General features: G+C 52.4%; 1 protein-coding gene and 1 long non-coding RNA gene across 5 annotated transcripts in view; one reads left to right on the top strand and one right to left on the bottom strand.

The window, feature by feature from the left end:
• ZNF710 (zinc finger protein 710) overlaps positions 1-16,098 on the bottom strand; it is a 71,051-nt gene that overhangs the window by 20,914 nt on the left and 34,039 nt on the right. The gene's annotated exons all lie outside the window — the stretch shown is intronic.
• Positions 4,655-7,086, top strand: LOC311592664. Its single transcript, XR_014777476.1, has 3 exons — positions 4,655-4,723; positions 6,075-6,284; positions 6,964-7,086. It is a non-coding gene; the product is annotated as an uncharacterized lncRNA (long non-coding RNA).

Here is a 16,098-nt window from a genome sequence, read left to right as displayed (position 1 = left end):
AAGGAGACAGAGGAGGCTGCAGAGGAGCACAGCTCCTCCTTGGAAAGCTGCTACGTGGAAAGCCCTGGCCTGGCCTCCCTTTCCCCACGTGGCAGGACCAGTTCCTCTTCCCAGAGGGAGGGACAACAGGCCCCCCGGTTCCTGGATGGCTCCTTGTCTTTCCTCTAATTCCAGAGGCAAAAAGCACACACAGTCTCTCTGACAGGGATGCTGTCTGGCCTGGACCCAAGACCCCCAGCTTAATGAAACAGGGAAAAACAAACAAAACTTTGGCTCGCAAGTGCAAGGACAAAGATAAGAATCACCAATGAGGGGACAGCGTGGCACTCACTGGGTCTAACCCATGAGCGGTCCTGTAGTGAGGGGACATTTTCATCTGACAGATTCAGAGTCTAAGCAGTCCCTGTGGGCAGGGTGAAGCAGGCTCCCCAGGGGCTTTCTACTCAGATCTGGACCAAGGGCCCTCTCATGCCTTCCCTTCTGTAATCTAGCCTCCTGTCAGGCCCCTCCCTCTGCAGAGTCCCTCTACCTTCCCCATCCTGCTTTCCTTTCCCTCCATTCCTCCCCTCTTCCGTTTCCATGGCAACCCCATCCTCCGCTCTGCCATTCGGTCTTGTGTTCCCATCTCATCTCTTTTCCTCCTCTTTCATCTCTCCCATCATCGCAGTGTAGAGTCCAGATCTGGCCTATGTCCTTTGCTTCTGGCCTTTTGCTCCCTTTTACTCTCCTTTTATCTTCTCCCGCGTTCTCTTGTCATCTCAGAGTGACATTTATTTATCTCTTGCTTAGAGAGAGAGAGAGAGAGAGAGAGAGAGAGAGAGAGAGAGAAGAGCGAAGAGCCCCAGTCTGTTTGACTTTCCCTTGAGCCAAAGGGTCAAAGGCCAAGAATTGCAAGCAAGGAGGAAGGAAAACTCCCAGAAGGGACCCTCTGCCTCCTTTTGACCTCAGTAGTGGAAAGAAGAAAACACAGTTGGGGGTGGGGGCTCCTGGAAAGGCCCCCTGGAGTAGCCTGAGCAAGGCGCAGAATCCCTCACCTCGCTGGCCAAAGTAGGAATTTACGCTACGTAGGGAAACCAACCCAACCAAAGAAGGTCTAGGCACAGATTTACCACAGAAAAGAAAGCAAGCCTATTACGCTGGCGGGCCGCGGGGTCTCAAGGCAACAGGATAGGAGGTTGGTGACATGGAGTAGGTAGAAGGGGCACAGGGACTTTGAGAGGCCTTAGCAGTAGCCGAGAAGGTGGCTGAGAGGCTTTGACTTCTGAGTCGCAGGCTGGGCTCTCAAGGCCCGGGTGGAGACCTGTTCTGTCCTGTCAATGCAGTCAACGGGGTTCTCTCCATGACTTGGCAAGTGACAGAGTGTGGGACCCACAGAGATGCCAAGGGCTCTACCACTACTCCTAAAATGCTGGCCAGCGGACAGGGCCCAAAGGAAGCGAGGGGAGACATTCTGGAAGGAGCCCGGAAGTCCAGGGCCTCCTCCTCCTCCTGCATCTAACTGAACAGGAGGAGAGATCCCAGCTCTACCACCTTGAGCTGGTCGAGCCTCATGCCTACACTTTCACATGAAAGCAGTGAGGGAAAGGGCTGCACTTTGCAGTTAGGGCTGTGTGCAGGGAGGACTCTGGGATGGGAGCCATTGCTTTTACTATTACTGCCTATGCTGTCATCTATTCTAAGGGCCAGGTGAGTGCTCCCTGGGCGCTGGCAGGTCACAGAGATCTTCAGTATCAGAGACCTCACAGTTTCTCTTTAGAGACAAGACTAAGAGACGTAACACAGAAGTACAAAACATCAGACTGGGCATGAGTGTGGGGCATGACAACACCACCAAGTAACTTTGCCACCCCATCCCCCAAGGCTTGATTGGGAACGGTCTCTCCACATAAACCAGCTCTATAGGAGACAACAGACCTGACCAGAGCTGCACAATCAGGCTGCTCTGCCCTTTCCTGCCGTGCTGCTGGCGGCTGGGGGGCCCATCACCTGACCTATGGCACGGGACATGATTTCTTCTTTCTAGGGTGGTCAGGAGGTAGAAATGAAGCCCACTGGATGAGTGAGGCTGATGAGGGGCGCACTACAGGAAGGTGGGCGTTCAGGAAGCTGTCATTCAAACAGATGCTGCTGGCGCAAGGGCCGACCCAGGATGGAGCAAAGGCGCGGGGTGGAGAAAGGAAGGTAAAGATCACAGAGTAGCAGCAAACAGAGAAGTGCTGAGGTTGGAGGGCAGGCAAGGAGTGTGGCCTGGCGCAGAGCCCTTCTTCTCCTCACTCCCCACAGCCAGGGTGACTCATCCCGGGGCCTCCATCCTTGAGCAGCCCGTGACAGCGCTACCTCTCCAAGCCAAGCCGGCACTGGAATCAACATTTATTTTGCCGTCACCCACACATCCAAGTCAGGTCTGGATTTATGCCAGAAGCAGCGTAATTTGGTCTGCGAGGCGAGGGACAGCTGGTTTATACATGGGCGGTGACACACACTCACCAGCCACATAGAGGGGGCGGAGTGCACAGACCTTCCTTTGCCGGGTGCACTGACACGAAGGGGAGCCTTAGTACAAGAGGTGGAAGGCCACAAGTCCTTATATTCTGCCCTCAACCTCACAGTCTGCAGAGGGACACACGTGTGTGCGTGCGCGGACTGTCTCTGTGACGGAAGAGTCGGGGGTTGCGGAGGTGGTGGGGGGTGGGTGGGCAGGCGGTTCATGTGATCAGGGCATGCGCACTGCGGGCTGCTGGATCTACAGGTACCAAATGCTAACAGAGGAAGGGGCTAAGGGAGCCTGGCTGCTGCAGGCTGCAGAAAGGTAAGCAGGTATCTTAGAAGAGACAGGAAGTCAGAAGTAGGCAAGGCCCAGGAGACAGCCTTGAGGGGAGGCCCCTGGAGGAAGGAAGGCGGGCTGGTGGACGTGTGTGGGAACTGGTTTCTTCTGTCTGCATCACGAAGGATGGCACACAGGCTCTCCTTGCTGTGGGGTCTGAGGACCCTTGGGGCAGCCTGATGGCTAAGTTAGCTCAGCTTCCAGTACACAAAGAGATGGGGTGGGGGTGGGGCTTACTGGGGAGATCAGTCAGCCTGGAATTGCTGCTGGCTGTGCAAGGGTGAGGACCTGCATTTGGATCCCCCAGAAGCCCCATAAAGAGCCAGGCACAGAGCCGGGTGCGGTGGCGCACACCTTTAATCCCAGCACTGGAGAGACAGGGGCAGGCAAGGTTGGCTGTGAGTTTGAGGCCAGCCTGGTCTACAAATTGAGTCCAGGATAGCCAATGTTCAATGGGAGGGAGACCTCGTCTCAAAAAGGAAGGTGGAAAAACAAAACAAAACAGTAAGAAGTAATTGAAGAAGAAACCCAGCATCAGCGTCTGGTCTCCACACACCAATCCCACCACATACACAGAAAGACAGGAACGAGCGCATCCGTTCACCTGGGCACAGTACGCCACAGCTTACAAACTCCTGTCCAGGCCTGGCACCATTGGGTTCTCCCCACCAGGGGCTGCATTGGCCTGGCCTACACACATGGCTCTTGTTCTGGGGCAAAGTGCCAATCAATGCTGGTGGTAGCAGACTGGCTGGCTGCCCTAAGAAACACAGTGCCAGCCGGGGGCACTCTAAATGCATTATTTCGCTTCACCCTGACTAGTCTGTGGTTGGTATTACTAATATCACAAGCGGGGAAGCAGAGGCACAGAGAGCTTCAGAGCATTTTTCAAGCATTGCTTCTCAGAGCCTGGTCTCCTGGGCGGCTGACTTTAGGGATGCGGGCGGCTTTTAGGAGCCTGTATAGCCATTTGTAGAGTTGGCTCTGCGTGGGTGTCATAGTATCTTCATGGGAGGGCTGAAGGAACAATGGATTGAAAATATTCAGAGGGTTGTGGTGAGATGGCTGGGCAGATAAAGGAGCTTGTTGACAGGCCTGATGACCTGAGTTCGATCCCTAGACCACACATCCACACATGGAAGGAGAGAACTGACTTCTGTAGGGTGTCCTCTCTCTCTCTCTCTCTCTCTCTCTCTCTCTCTCTCTCTCTCTCTCTCTCACACACACACACACACACACACACAGACACACACACACACACGGACCATTGTGTCCATGAACTCACTACAGCAGTTGTCTCCTGCACAGGGTCACAGGGCAGGACTGGTCAGCATTCCTGCAGGCTGCACTAACTCAACTCAGTGGGCTGCAAACCGTAAATAAAACGAATCCAACAAAAGGACATTAAGGTAGGAAGTGATGAGATTGTACAGAACTGTATAAAATTTTAGAGGAAAAGATGCTCTTTTAAAGTTTGCTTTGTTTAAAAAAAAAATTGTGCATGAAGACTCACCCCTGTACTCTTGGCACTCGGGGTTGGTGCAGGATGGCCATTAATAGGGGGCCAGCCTGGGCTACAGAGACCTTGTCTCAAAATAGCAAAACAAAGTGTGGTTCCCCTCTGTAATCTCAGAACTCTGGAGGCAGAGGTAGGAGGATCTCTGTGAGTTCAAGGCCAGCTTGGTCTACATATTGAGTTCCAGGCTAGCTGAGGCCCTGTCTCAAACAAACAAAACAAAACAAAAATAAATAACAACAAAAAGAAGTTTAAATTCATCCTTGGCTACATACTAACTGAGTATACTGTTGGCATGGTGTACTTGAAACCCTGAGGAGGAGGAGGAGGAGGAGGAGGAGGAGGAGGAGGAGGAGGAGGAGGAGGCAGAAACAACAATTAAGGTGAGAAAAACCAATCTGTTGTCAGATGTGTGCTGTGTACTTAGTCCTAGATGGTTGTATCTGTGTCACACACAAGCGAACTTTTCTCCTTGTCATTATACCCTAAACAACACAGCATTTACATTGTGTTAGGTATTATTATAAGCCACCTAGAGATGCTTTAAATCAGATGGAAGATGTGTGTGGGCTGTGTGCAAGCACCACGTCATTTTACATAACTCCCCACAGAGATGGTGGCGCGACTGTAAAAGCAGGTTGGAGACAGGTGTGGTAGCCCATACTTGTAGTCTGAGTACACAGAAAGCTACGGCAGAAGTATAGAATTCAAGGCTAAGGGTTAGGGTAAGGGTTAGGGCTAGGGGTTAGAGGTTAGGGTTAGGACTGGGGGTGGGGGAAAGAATTCAAGGCTAGCTTGGGCCTCACACTGAGTTCTAGGATAGCCTGGACTACTTAGCTGAGCTGTCTCAAAAAACCAAAAATCGACAAGCAAGCAAACAAGCCCAGCCCGCTGTGCAGCACTGAGCCCTGGCTTCGCGTGGGGTCTAATGGCGCTGACTCCTTCAGCTCTCCTGAAGCCTGTGTATCAGGAACACCTGCTTGGCAGGCACTGAGAACAAACCCCGGCCCGTGTGTGTTTGCAGTTATTGACTTTGCTGACTCTGTGTCTGCACAGCCAGTTCCTGGAGGAGCTGTTTCCTTGGCACCAGTTTTTAAAGAAGCAGGGAGGGCCAGTGAGATGGCTTAGGGGGAAAAAAAAAAAAAAAGAACACTTGCTGCCTAAACTTAAAGACCCAAACTTGATCCCCACATGCGAGGATGGAGAGAACAGACTCCCCCAAATTGTCCTCTGGCCTCCACAAGTGTGCCATCTTACCCCCACCCCACCCCCTACTCCAACACTCAAGAAAAAAATGTTGCCGTATAGACACCCTGCTCGGATTCAGGAAATGTTTTTGCCTAAACCTGAGTGACTTAAAGGCCACCCTCACCGGCCCTGGTGTGGGATTTGCCAGCAGGTGTCCCAAGAAGTACCAGAAAGCAGTGGCAGCCCTACTCAGTCCCTGGCTGCAAAGCCTGTGGCATGATTCCACTGTGGGGAGGGGGAGGCCCTGGCCACATTTGTCTCCATCAATTCCTTGAGGCACAAACCCTGAGAATCCCTAGGGAAATACACTCCTGTCCCCACAGTGAGCTCAGACTTGGCGAGGACATAGCCTGCTTTGTCCTGGCAATAGGCTCAGAACCTGCACACAGTAGGGACTCAGCAGTCCCCACGGTGCCACCCTGTGCACTGCAGCATCTGAGTGACGTCTGCCTGTGCCTTCTTGCTTCTGCTACCCATCTTCCTCAGCTCTGCTCTGCTCTTCAGTGGGGCCTATTCCATGGAGACTCAAGGCCTGAGGATAAGGATGGGCTCTACCTCATGAGGCACTGTCACTCACACAAACTGGTCATGGTCAGTACCCAGTACCCTGCGTCTACTCTGCCCATGATGAATTCAACTCACAGTTCAACAAACCATGGCTGGGAGGAAAGGAAGGACCCAAAGGCCGGGCAGCAGGTGGGTGACATCCTGGCCAACCCCTTCCCTCATGTCACCTTGGCTACAGCAGCCCAAGCTTCTGTCCTCCAAACTGGCAAACTGGATAGACTAAGTACCGCTCCCCAGCCCCCACCCCTACCCCCAACCCACACACCCCAGGCCACAGGCTCCAGAAGAGGTAGCACCTTGGGGGGGTGTGCCAGCTGCTCTCCCCTGCCCCCCACACCCACCCATACCCAGGCTCTCTCTAGTACCACACTGCAGCCAGGCAATGCCCAACCTCCCTTCTAACGCATGACCAGGGGCCGACCACTGCCTCCTGCACTGGGCTCTGTGACCTCTGTCCTTCTAGAAGGCCACTATTGTTAGCCAAGCAGGCTTTGCTGGCTCCAGTGCCCTCTCCCTGGGCCCTTCGCCTCCGGCATCCCTAGGGTCCCAGCCTCAGGCCTTGCCTCTGTCCTGCTAGGTTCCCTTCCACACTCACCTCTACGCTGAGGTCACCCCAGGGGCCCTCCATTGATCTAAATGTCAACTATCCACCAACCATCACCAGCTGTCTAAACTCCGACTTGCCCCCTGTCCCTGAAGCCACTCACCACCTTCAGCTTTACAGACTCAAAAACTTTTTAAAAAGCCACTTTTGACTGAGATTGGCCAAACATGGATGACACGATGTTCTTTTTTCTGTTGAATTCAGAAAGACCAAGATGGCAGCCGCGCGCACAGTAGAAGCATCACTACCACAGCCTGGATGTGGTGGCAGATGCCCATAATCCCAGCACTTGGGAAGCAGAGACAGGAAGATCACTGTGAGTTCAAGGTCAGTCTGATCTACAAAGCGAGTCCAGGACAGCCAAGGCTACACAGAGAGACCCTGGCTTGAAAAACCAAAACAAACAAACAAACAAACAAATAAAACCAAGAACCTAGATTTGTAATAGGCCAGTGACAGGGAAGTGCAACCTAATCACGCACAGCTTTCAGGAGGGGTCCATCTTCATCTTAGGGAAACTGAAATCTGCAGAGAACCTGTGGGAACCTAACCATAATGCTCACTCACTAGCTCCCACGTGACGCGTCTTTACGGAGCCACTCATCCACGTGACCTTCTCCACCATCCCAGGCCATAGCCAATATGGGTCCAACTGCTTCTACAGGGTGCTGATGTGATACAGGACTCAAAATTGTGGTGCACATGTGACTTGGCCTTCTTGCTTGAGCCCAGTTCAAGTGAGGGTCTTGTGGCTCCACCAAGGCCCGCTCTGGGCCAAGACAGCTGACAGCGGGCTCCCACTGAAGAGAGAGGTTTTGGGGGGGAATCTGCCTTTCCCTCTGACCTCTGCCTCAGTATCATACTCAACTCAGGCAAGGCAGGAAAGGAAGTCTCAGTGCCATGCTAGGCTTCTCCAACATGAAGGACTTGGGGTTCCTTATCTGTGACAACAGGTGCCCAGGTATGTCTTGTCCGATAGAGGACCTTTCCAAACTCCCTGCCGTCTCTGAGAGGGGGCTAGCACACACCAGTGTCTGCAGAGGGAGGTCTGTGCACACAGCACAGTGGAGAGGAGGGGGGAAAGCCTCACAAACCTACTTCTCCCATCCCTTGAAAACAGAGGCACTATTCAAAAGAGAAAAGAAGAATTAAAAAAAAAAAAAAGAGGAGAGGCAAAAGAAAAGAAGCGAGGAACTGAATAGAAGAAAAGGGAGGAAAAAAAGGTTGAGAAGAGAAGAGAGCGATCCCCAGGGAGGCGGGGAGTGCCCAGAATAAAAGGCGAGAGCGAAGGGAAGGAGAGCAGAGACAAAGCGTCGGGGGAGAGAGAGAGACAGAGCTTTAAAGAGGAAACGTTCCAGCGTGAATACAGCGTGCAAGGGAGAGAGGAGCACTTGAAAAAAAGAGCAGCCCAAAGCAGTGACCCCTCATTCACTGAAGGTGCCAATCACGGGGACAATGCACACCCTTTCTCCTTTTCTCCTTCCCTCCTTCCCGGGGGCGGAAAGTCTGAGAGCTGCAAGTTAATTTTCTGAAAGTGTGCGAACACATTCTGCCCCACTGAGGAAAGAAGAGCACTGCAAAGGCTCCCTTGAACTCACAGCGCCGCCCCCCCCCCAAGTACCCCCTCACCCTTGGTGGCTCAGCAGCCATCAATTCTAAATGAAGGGTTGGCTGGCCCTGCCCTTAAGCCTGGACCTTGGCTGTGGTCACCCTTTATGGGGTCCTGCGTGAGTGGGACCTCAAGGGTGAGATGGGCCTCCTGGGCAGTCCTGCCAGTGAAGGGCCTGGTATCTGTGAACACTGTCCCCTGTCCCAGGATACAGGACACACAGGAGAAGGGCCTAAGGGCATTTGCTTCTCTAGTTCCTGTCTGCCTACTCCAGGCCTGGAGGTGACGCCCTGTCAGGGTAACTGTGTGCGATGACTGAGAAACAGCCCTGAGACCCCAGGTGATTGGGCTGGACCTCAGTCCAGAAGGCTAAGGTAGGTTGGCTCTTTGCATTGGACACCAATCCAACGGTTGGTGTCTCTCAGGATGGAAAGGCCCTGTGGGTCGAGGCTTGCCCTTCATGTCCTGGAGACCTGCACTTTCCCAGTCACCCAAGACCCAGACAGAAAGAACAGACTTGTCACTTCGCATCGGGTGTGGGGTGTACAGTGCACGGTGCTAGCTACTTGGGAGGCAGAGGCAGAAGTTTCACTTGAGCACAGGAGTTGGAGGCCAGTCTGGGCAACACAGCCACAACCCAATCTTGGTAGAAGGGAGGGAAGAAGAGAGAGAAGAAAGCATGCCTGCCCGGGGCTTGGATTGGAGCCTCTCTCTTCCCAGCCGCAGGTCACAGTTATGCACTGGGCAGTGCCTGGCTGGGGTCCAGCTCCAGACAATGCTCACACACCAGTATCCAAACGGCTCCCAACTGTCTTCGGAGATGCAGGTCAATGTCCCTGGCTCCCATCCCTTCTTTGTCTTGTCTTTTCGCCCTCCTCTTAGCTTCCAGGACCCAGGACAGGGTCACCTTTGAGCAACGGCTGTTTTTCCTTCTGATCATCCTAATGCTGAGTATGGAGAAGCGTTGGGAGCGGAGAGGCATCAGGAAAAGACTGACTGGCTTATTGATTGATTGACTGATTGACCGAGCAAGTCTCCCCCTTCCTCTCTATTGAGCATGCGGAGCTCAGTGCTGTGGGCCTGGAATTAGAAAATGATGCGAACCAATGGGGCCCGGTGATGCTAGAGGCCAGGAGGGGTGCAGCTAAGATGAAAATAGACCAGGGAAAGAAACCCTTTCTTTACCATCTTCACCAGGAAGGGCTAGCGGGGATAGGCCCAGGAGGCCTCCAAACCTCAAAACCCAACAGGGAAGCTACAGAGGGAAGGGGCATGGGGCAAAGCAGACACGTGATGGGCCCACAGTCTGCAGCCACTCTAGCACTTTGATGTGATATGCAAATGCTGGCACATATTTGATGGGCACCTACTGTGTGCTAGCCAGCTCTCATACACTGCTAGGGTGATAGTAAGCAAGATCTGTGTGGCTCAGCGGAAGCAACAAGGGAGAAAACTGCCAGTTACACTGTGGTGAGGGTGTGCAGGAATGCGACCAAGGGGAAGGGGCCGCATGGAATCATTTTATTAAATATTAAATACTGTATCTTAAACAATAAAGCAAGACAGAGACAGGAAGATGGGGTATCAAGGTCATCCTTGGCTACATAGTGAGTTTAGGCTAGCCTAGACTACTAGTGAGGCCCCGTCTCAAAAACAAACAAAATCAAACAGGGCTGGGAGCTGGGCGGTGGTGGGTGGCGCATCCCTTTAATTCCAGCACTCCAGAGGCAGAGGCAGGCAGATCGCTGTGAGTTTGAGGCCAACTTGGTCTACAAAGTGAATCCAGGACAGCCAAGGCTACACTGGGAAACCCTGGCTTTGGGGGTAGGGGGGAAAGCAGGGCTGGGAGACGGTTCAGTGTGAGAGTACCTGCTGTGCAAGCATGAGGACCTGAATTTTAAAACCCAGAACCGGGCTGGAGAGATGGCTCAGAGGTTAAGAGCACTGTCTACTTTTCTGGAGATCCTGAGTTCAATTCCCCACAACCACACGGTAGCTCACAACCATCTATAGTGAAATCTGATGCTCTCTCTTCTGGCATGAAGGTGTACATGCAAGTAGGGCACTCATATACATAAAATAAGTAAATCTTGAAAACAAACAAACCCAGAACCTGCGTAAGAAGCAGCAGGGGTGAGGGGATGGGGAGACACGAGGCTCCCTGGGGCCTGCTGCTTGCCAGACTCAGTCAGTGAGAGACCCTAGCAAGGAAATAAGGTGGAGAGGAACACAGCTCCTGATGTTCTTCTGTCCTGTGTGTACACACACACACACACACACACACACACACACACAGGCATGCATACACATAATAAATAAATAATTAAACAATAACAAAGTTCCTCTTTGTTTTGAAAAGCCTTTAAGGAAATCTGCTGACAGGCTATATACACTGGCACCAGTGTTTAGAAAAACATAACTACTGCTGAGGTGACAGAGAAAACATCCCAGAGATGGGTCCTGACCTCATGGTGTGCAAGGAATTTGAGACAGGAACAGAAAAATCGTCATTTGGTGAGACCAGCAGAGACCATCTGTAATCAACACTTTGAAAATTTATTTTTATTATATTTTGTGTACGGATGTTTTGCCTGCATGCGTATCTGTGCACCACATGTGTGCCTGGACAGAGAGGGGTGTCAGATACCCTGGGACTAGCTGCCATGTGGGTGCTGGGAACTGAACCAGGGTCCTCTGAAAAAGCAGCCAGCCCTTTTAACCTCTGAGCAGCCCTTTAGTCCCTTTTTGACAGGAGTAATAAAGTAGTTACAGCTTGGTACTCAATTCAACAGTGAGCAGTATTAAGCAAGGGTGGCTTTAGGAAGAAGAAGTGATGGACAGGATGCCACAAAGAGTCCTCAGCTACATGATGTGGGGGAAGGGTGTCCAGCTAACATCCCAAGTTAGTGAATGAACAGTAAGATTTTCTTTCAAAACATGGAGGTGAATTGAGAGTCAGGAAGAGCTGGGTCGGGGACACCCTTTAGCATTTTTGGTCTGTTTTTGTTTTTGTAGACAGGGTTTCTCTGTGTAGCCTGGACTCACTTTGTAGACCAGGCTGGCCTCAAACTCACAGTGATCCACCTGCCTCTGCCTCCCAAGTGCTTGGACTAAAGGTGTGTGCCACCACGCCCGGCCCATTTTTAGATCCTTTAGCATCTGACACAGCTTGGTTCTCAAGCCCATCAGCAGGGTCTGATGTAAACAGAGGTACGTGTGCAGTGCTTTGATTAAAACAAACCTGGACCGGGGCATAGTGGCACGCCCCTTTAATCCCAGCACTCAGGAGGCAGAGACAGGAAGATCTCTGAGTTTTGAGTCTACCCTGAACTGCATAGTGAGTTCCAGGACAGCCAGCGCCACTTGAAGACCCTGTTTTGAAACAAAACAAAACCAGCCAAACTAACAGAAAAGCCCTGGGATTGGTGGTGTACAGCGGTAATCTCAGCACTTGCAAAGTGGGGCGGGTGGAAGCAGCCTGAGCTACAGGAAACCTTGTCTAAGAAAGGAAAGGAAAAAGGACAGGAAAGGAAAAGGAAAAGGGAAAAAAAAAAAAGGAGCAGGGGAAAGCTTTGTAAAGGAGCTGCTCTGGAATCAAACCAAGAATACGCCTAACTCCTTGGGCTCTCCAAAGGGGGCTGCTCGTGCCTGTAGGAGAGGCTGGATCTCTTAGGTTCCCGCCCAAGGCACATGGTGGGATACACCTGGAGGAAGCAGCCGGGGAAAGCCTAAGTGTGGGCATGTGTTCTCAAAGAGACTGAAGGCCAGGGGTGTCACCCTCGAAGGAAGACCCATGGCTAGAGACCTCAGTTCACACTGGAACTACATCCTCAGCAGTGCTGGAAGGTGGGCTAGCGACACCGAGGACCTCCCCATGACAGCTGCAGGTTAGCTGCAGGACAGCTATGCCCAAGGTCTGGGGTTCCTCACAAGCCCCAATGAAGTTTGCCTGTTTGGCTGGCATCATGGCCACTGTGCACAAGAGGCTCTGGCCCTCTGGGTGTCACCTCTCACAGGGACCTTCTTCCTTGCCAGCCACTATGCTAGGGGCTGAGGCTGTTCCCATTTTAAGTCTGAAACATACTTAGTTTTCCACTTGGGTTATATCTCTTTTCCCACAACCCCAAGTTCTGCCAAAGGAGCAGAGTGCACCAAAAAGCTCGGGGAGCGTAGAGCTGTCGGGCAGTACCTCTGGGTCCTCTGTGGGACACAGGCCTGGCTGGGAGTCTGTAGACCCAGCTCTAACAGGTGTGGCCCTCTTAGCTTCCTGGATCTTAGCCTGTGCAAGGTGCAGGTCAGAAGAGCAGGTGCATAAAAGGGGTGTGGCAGCTGATGGCCAACACACAGGGTTATAAATTACAAAATGGCCTGAGGAGGCATTTTAGGGTGGGTACCCACCCCCCACCCCCCACCCCCAGTACCTGGTTTCAGTCACTAAAGCTTGAAACCATGGCTAGTTTGCATTAGATTACATTCAATATTCTCAGGCTCAGGGCTGTGTTGGAGTGATGCTCCCAGTTCCCAGCTGCCCCTGCAGGGGGGCCCACCGGTGTCATATCACTGGACCCTGGTCCACTTCTGCCTTGTAGGCTGCATGAGGGCCCAGCTTCAACCTCTTAGAATTCTATCCATGAAATGTAGGCAGGGCAGTGGTGGGTCATGCCTTTAATCCCAGAACTCGGGAGGCAGAGGCAGGTGGACTGCTGTTGAGTTCAAGGCCAGCCTGGTCTACAATCCGAGTCCAGGACAGCCAAGGCTACACAGGGAAACCCAGTCTTGAAAAGCAAATCAAAACAAACAAAAATAAATAAATAAAAGAAAGAAAGAAATGCAGACAGCACATGCCCAGACATCCAGGTTTGCTGTGGACCCATCAAGATAACCTTTCCTGTCATCTGGGTCCAGCTATAAATAGGATGCAGGAGGAAGCATCCCACAGGAGGTAAGAACAAAGGCAGCATCTCCATCTGTAGATCCCCTTCCCCTTGGTTTTCCTGGATCCAATGAAGGGATGTTCAGCAGGCTTTTGGAACCGTAAACAACTTGAGCATTCAGTCTGACAAATCGAAACTCCATCCTACAACACAGCTGGCTTGCATAGACTCCTCAAAGTCAATGCCACCCGTACACACCCCACACACAGATCGGGGCACTGTTCTGAATCAAAGGCTAAAGAAACAAAACCAAACGTAGAACATGGGTAGGAAAGAGGCACAGAAGACATTTTTGGAGGACAACTGGGTCATTTCACATAGGATGATACAATGGATGGCATCACTGGGTAATGAGCTATTGGTGCGATCACGATACCAAGTGGGAAGCCCTGGCTCTGGGGGACAACAAATATGTCGGGTGAATCCCCATGAAGGTATTTCACTTGTCAGTCAGGTTTGGAAATTTCAAAATAAAACCTGTGTGAGTAACCGGACCGGGTGGGCAGGCTGTGACTTGTCCCTTGTGTCTACGGGGCCTGGCTTTGGTTTCTTCTCCAGCCTGCCAAGCAATGTTGTGTTAAGCAGACCGCAGTGCTCCCAGTCTGCACGGCAGATATCAAAAATGCTACATGGACTGAACAGTGGGGTGAACGGGCGAGAGCGCTCAGACCTGCCAAGGGCGCCAGCTGTCCAGGGCCCCGCCCAGGCCAGCTGCTGCGCACACACAATGTGGGCACAGCTTGGTAGCTCTGGTGCTCAGCTTAGCATGTGGACGGGGCACCTAGGCTTGCCGGGGTGACCCCAAGCCCTTAGCTGCTTCCTCCCTGAGGGGCAGCACCTGGCATCCCATGGCCCAACTCTCACAGCATGGACAGTGTTCCTATTCCCAAACTCTGTTTTGGACCCGTTGCTCTGTTGGGCACAGGGCACTTCAAGGACAAGGGTCCTTCCAGCTGACTCTGGCCAGAACCCTCCCAGTCTACCCATCAGCCCTGTCCCAGTGTACTGGGGCCACCTTCCCAAAGCCTCAGTTGGGGATTTCCAGGGAATCTGAGAGAATAAATGCAACCATTTAGACTGGGCCTACCTCAGACCCCAGGAAGTTTGAAATGGCCATCAAATAACTGTGGGGGGCGGGGCGCGGGGGGAGAAAGTTGAGAGCCTGACTTCCTGTCCCAAGGGGCTTCTGACTCACCACCCAGTGCCCTTTCCTCATGATGTGGCCTCCCCGTCTACAACACCCCAGATGCCAGCATTCCTCAAGGCATGGTTCAAGTGTCAAGGAACACAAGTCACTCTTCCAAGAGGGAAGACAGAGTTCGTTCCCTGGTGTGTGGAACTGGAGACAAGAGTTGGAGACAGGGTCACTAAGAAGGCAGCACCTTGGAGGTCACGCTGAGAGCCCGGACACCATCCTCAGGGGAGAGTTTTAGGCAAGAAAGTCATGGAGCGTTGTCTCACACACACACATACACACACACACACACACACACACACACACACACACACACTTAAACCTTAAGGTGCTGGGGGTAATCATTTTACCACTGAGCTATATCCACAGCCTTGTTATTTTTGAGGGCTTTGTTTTTGAGAGAGCCTCATATAAACCCTGACTCACTTCCGAATTATGGTAATCCTCCTGTGTCCGCCTCCTAAGCGCTGGTATTATAGGTCTGCACCACCTTGCGTGGTGCCACGCATCTTCTGAAGACCTTTCTGGTTGCTGTGTGTGACAAGTGTTCCTGCTATCTACTTTAACCTTTCACACGCCCTACTGCAGTGCCCCCAGCTTCACAGCCGTCATGGAAGCCACTGTTCCTGAGAACGATGGCCAGGTCTGTTCTGTCACCAGGGCTCACGGGGTGTCACCAATGCTTTCTTTCCAGTGGCCAGTAGGGCTGACAGCTGAATGAGGGGAGGAGGTGGTGAGCGAGCGAGCGCTAACAATGAGAATTCATTCCAGGCTCCCAATGGGCAGAGACCATCTGGACAGAGCCAGAGGCCACCGAAGGGACGCATGCCCCTTGGTGAGGGACACATTCACTCCAGCCACTTCAGAGAAACCCAAGGAACCTGGTGTCACTGAAAAGAACATTAAAATCGAATGGCGCCAGATGAACGGCTGGGAAGTGTTGCGCACCAATCCGGTCAAGGGTTTTCCTCTTTAGAGAAAGCAACTGAAGAGAAGAGTAAAATGGAGGAGGAGGAGGAGGGAGGGCAGAGGAGGGGGAGGGGAAGAGGGGAAGAAAAGCAGAAGCCAAGAGAGGAAGCTGGGAGGGGAGGAGGGGGGAGGAGTCTCAAACTATTCAGTTTCCAGAGAAAAGGGGAAAGAGACAAGGAGAGGAGAGGAGAAGTTGAAGATCTTTCCCCCTTAGAAATAGAAGTCTCTAGAACAAAGCTGTCCATGGCCCAGGGTCGGGTGGGTCCAGAGTGGGGAAGCCAAACTCCTCTTCTACCAAAAAGAGGCTCAACTAGGGCCACTATGAGTCTAGCTGGCTGTGCCACCCGCCGCCTGTGGTACAGACACTCTGTCCGACGGGCTTGCTCTTGGTCTCATGCCCAGCACGACTGTCCTGAAAGTCTTATCATTTTCAAACATAGGGTCCATGTTTTTATTTGTCACCTGGCCCTGAAAAGTATGTAGCCAGTCCTGACCTTTCCAGAGGACATTTCTGCAAGCAGGGCAGGAGGACAGTGGCCGTGGGCGGGCCCAGGCTGCTGCTAAATGTTTGCTGTCTAAACACTAGTCTCTGTGTGGGTGACACGGCTGCCAGGTGTTAGGAAACACAGGGC

This window comes from Acomys minous (genome assembly GCF_964271855.1).
Source record: "Acomys minous genome assembly, chromosome: 2".
Classification (NCBI taxonomy): domain Eukaryota; kingdom Metazoa; phylum Chordata; class Mammalia; order Rodentia; family Muridae; genus Acomys; species Acomys minous.
Note: the sequence above shows the minus strand (reverse complement) of the source record. Positions and strands in the feature narration are given on the sequence as shown.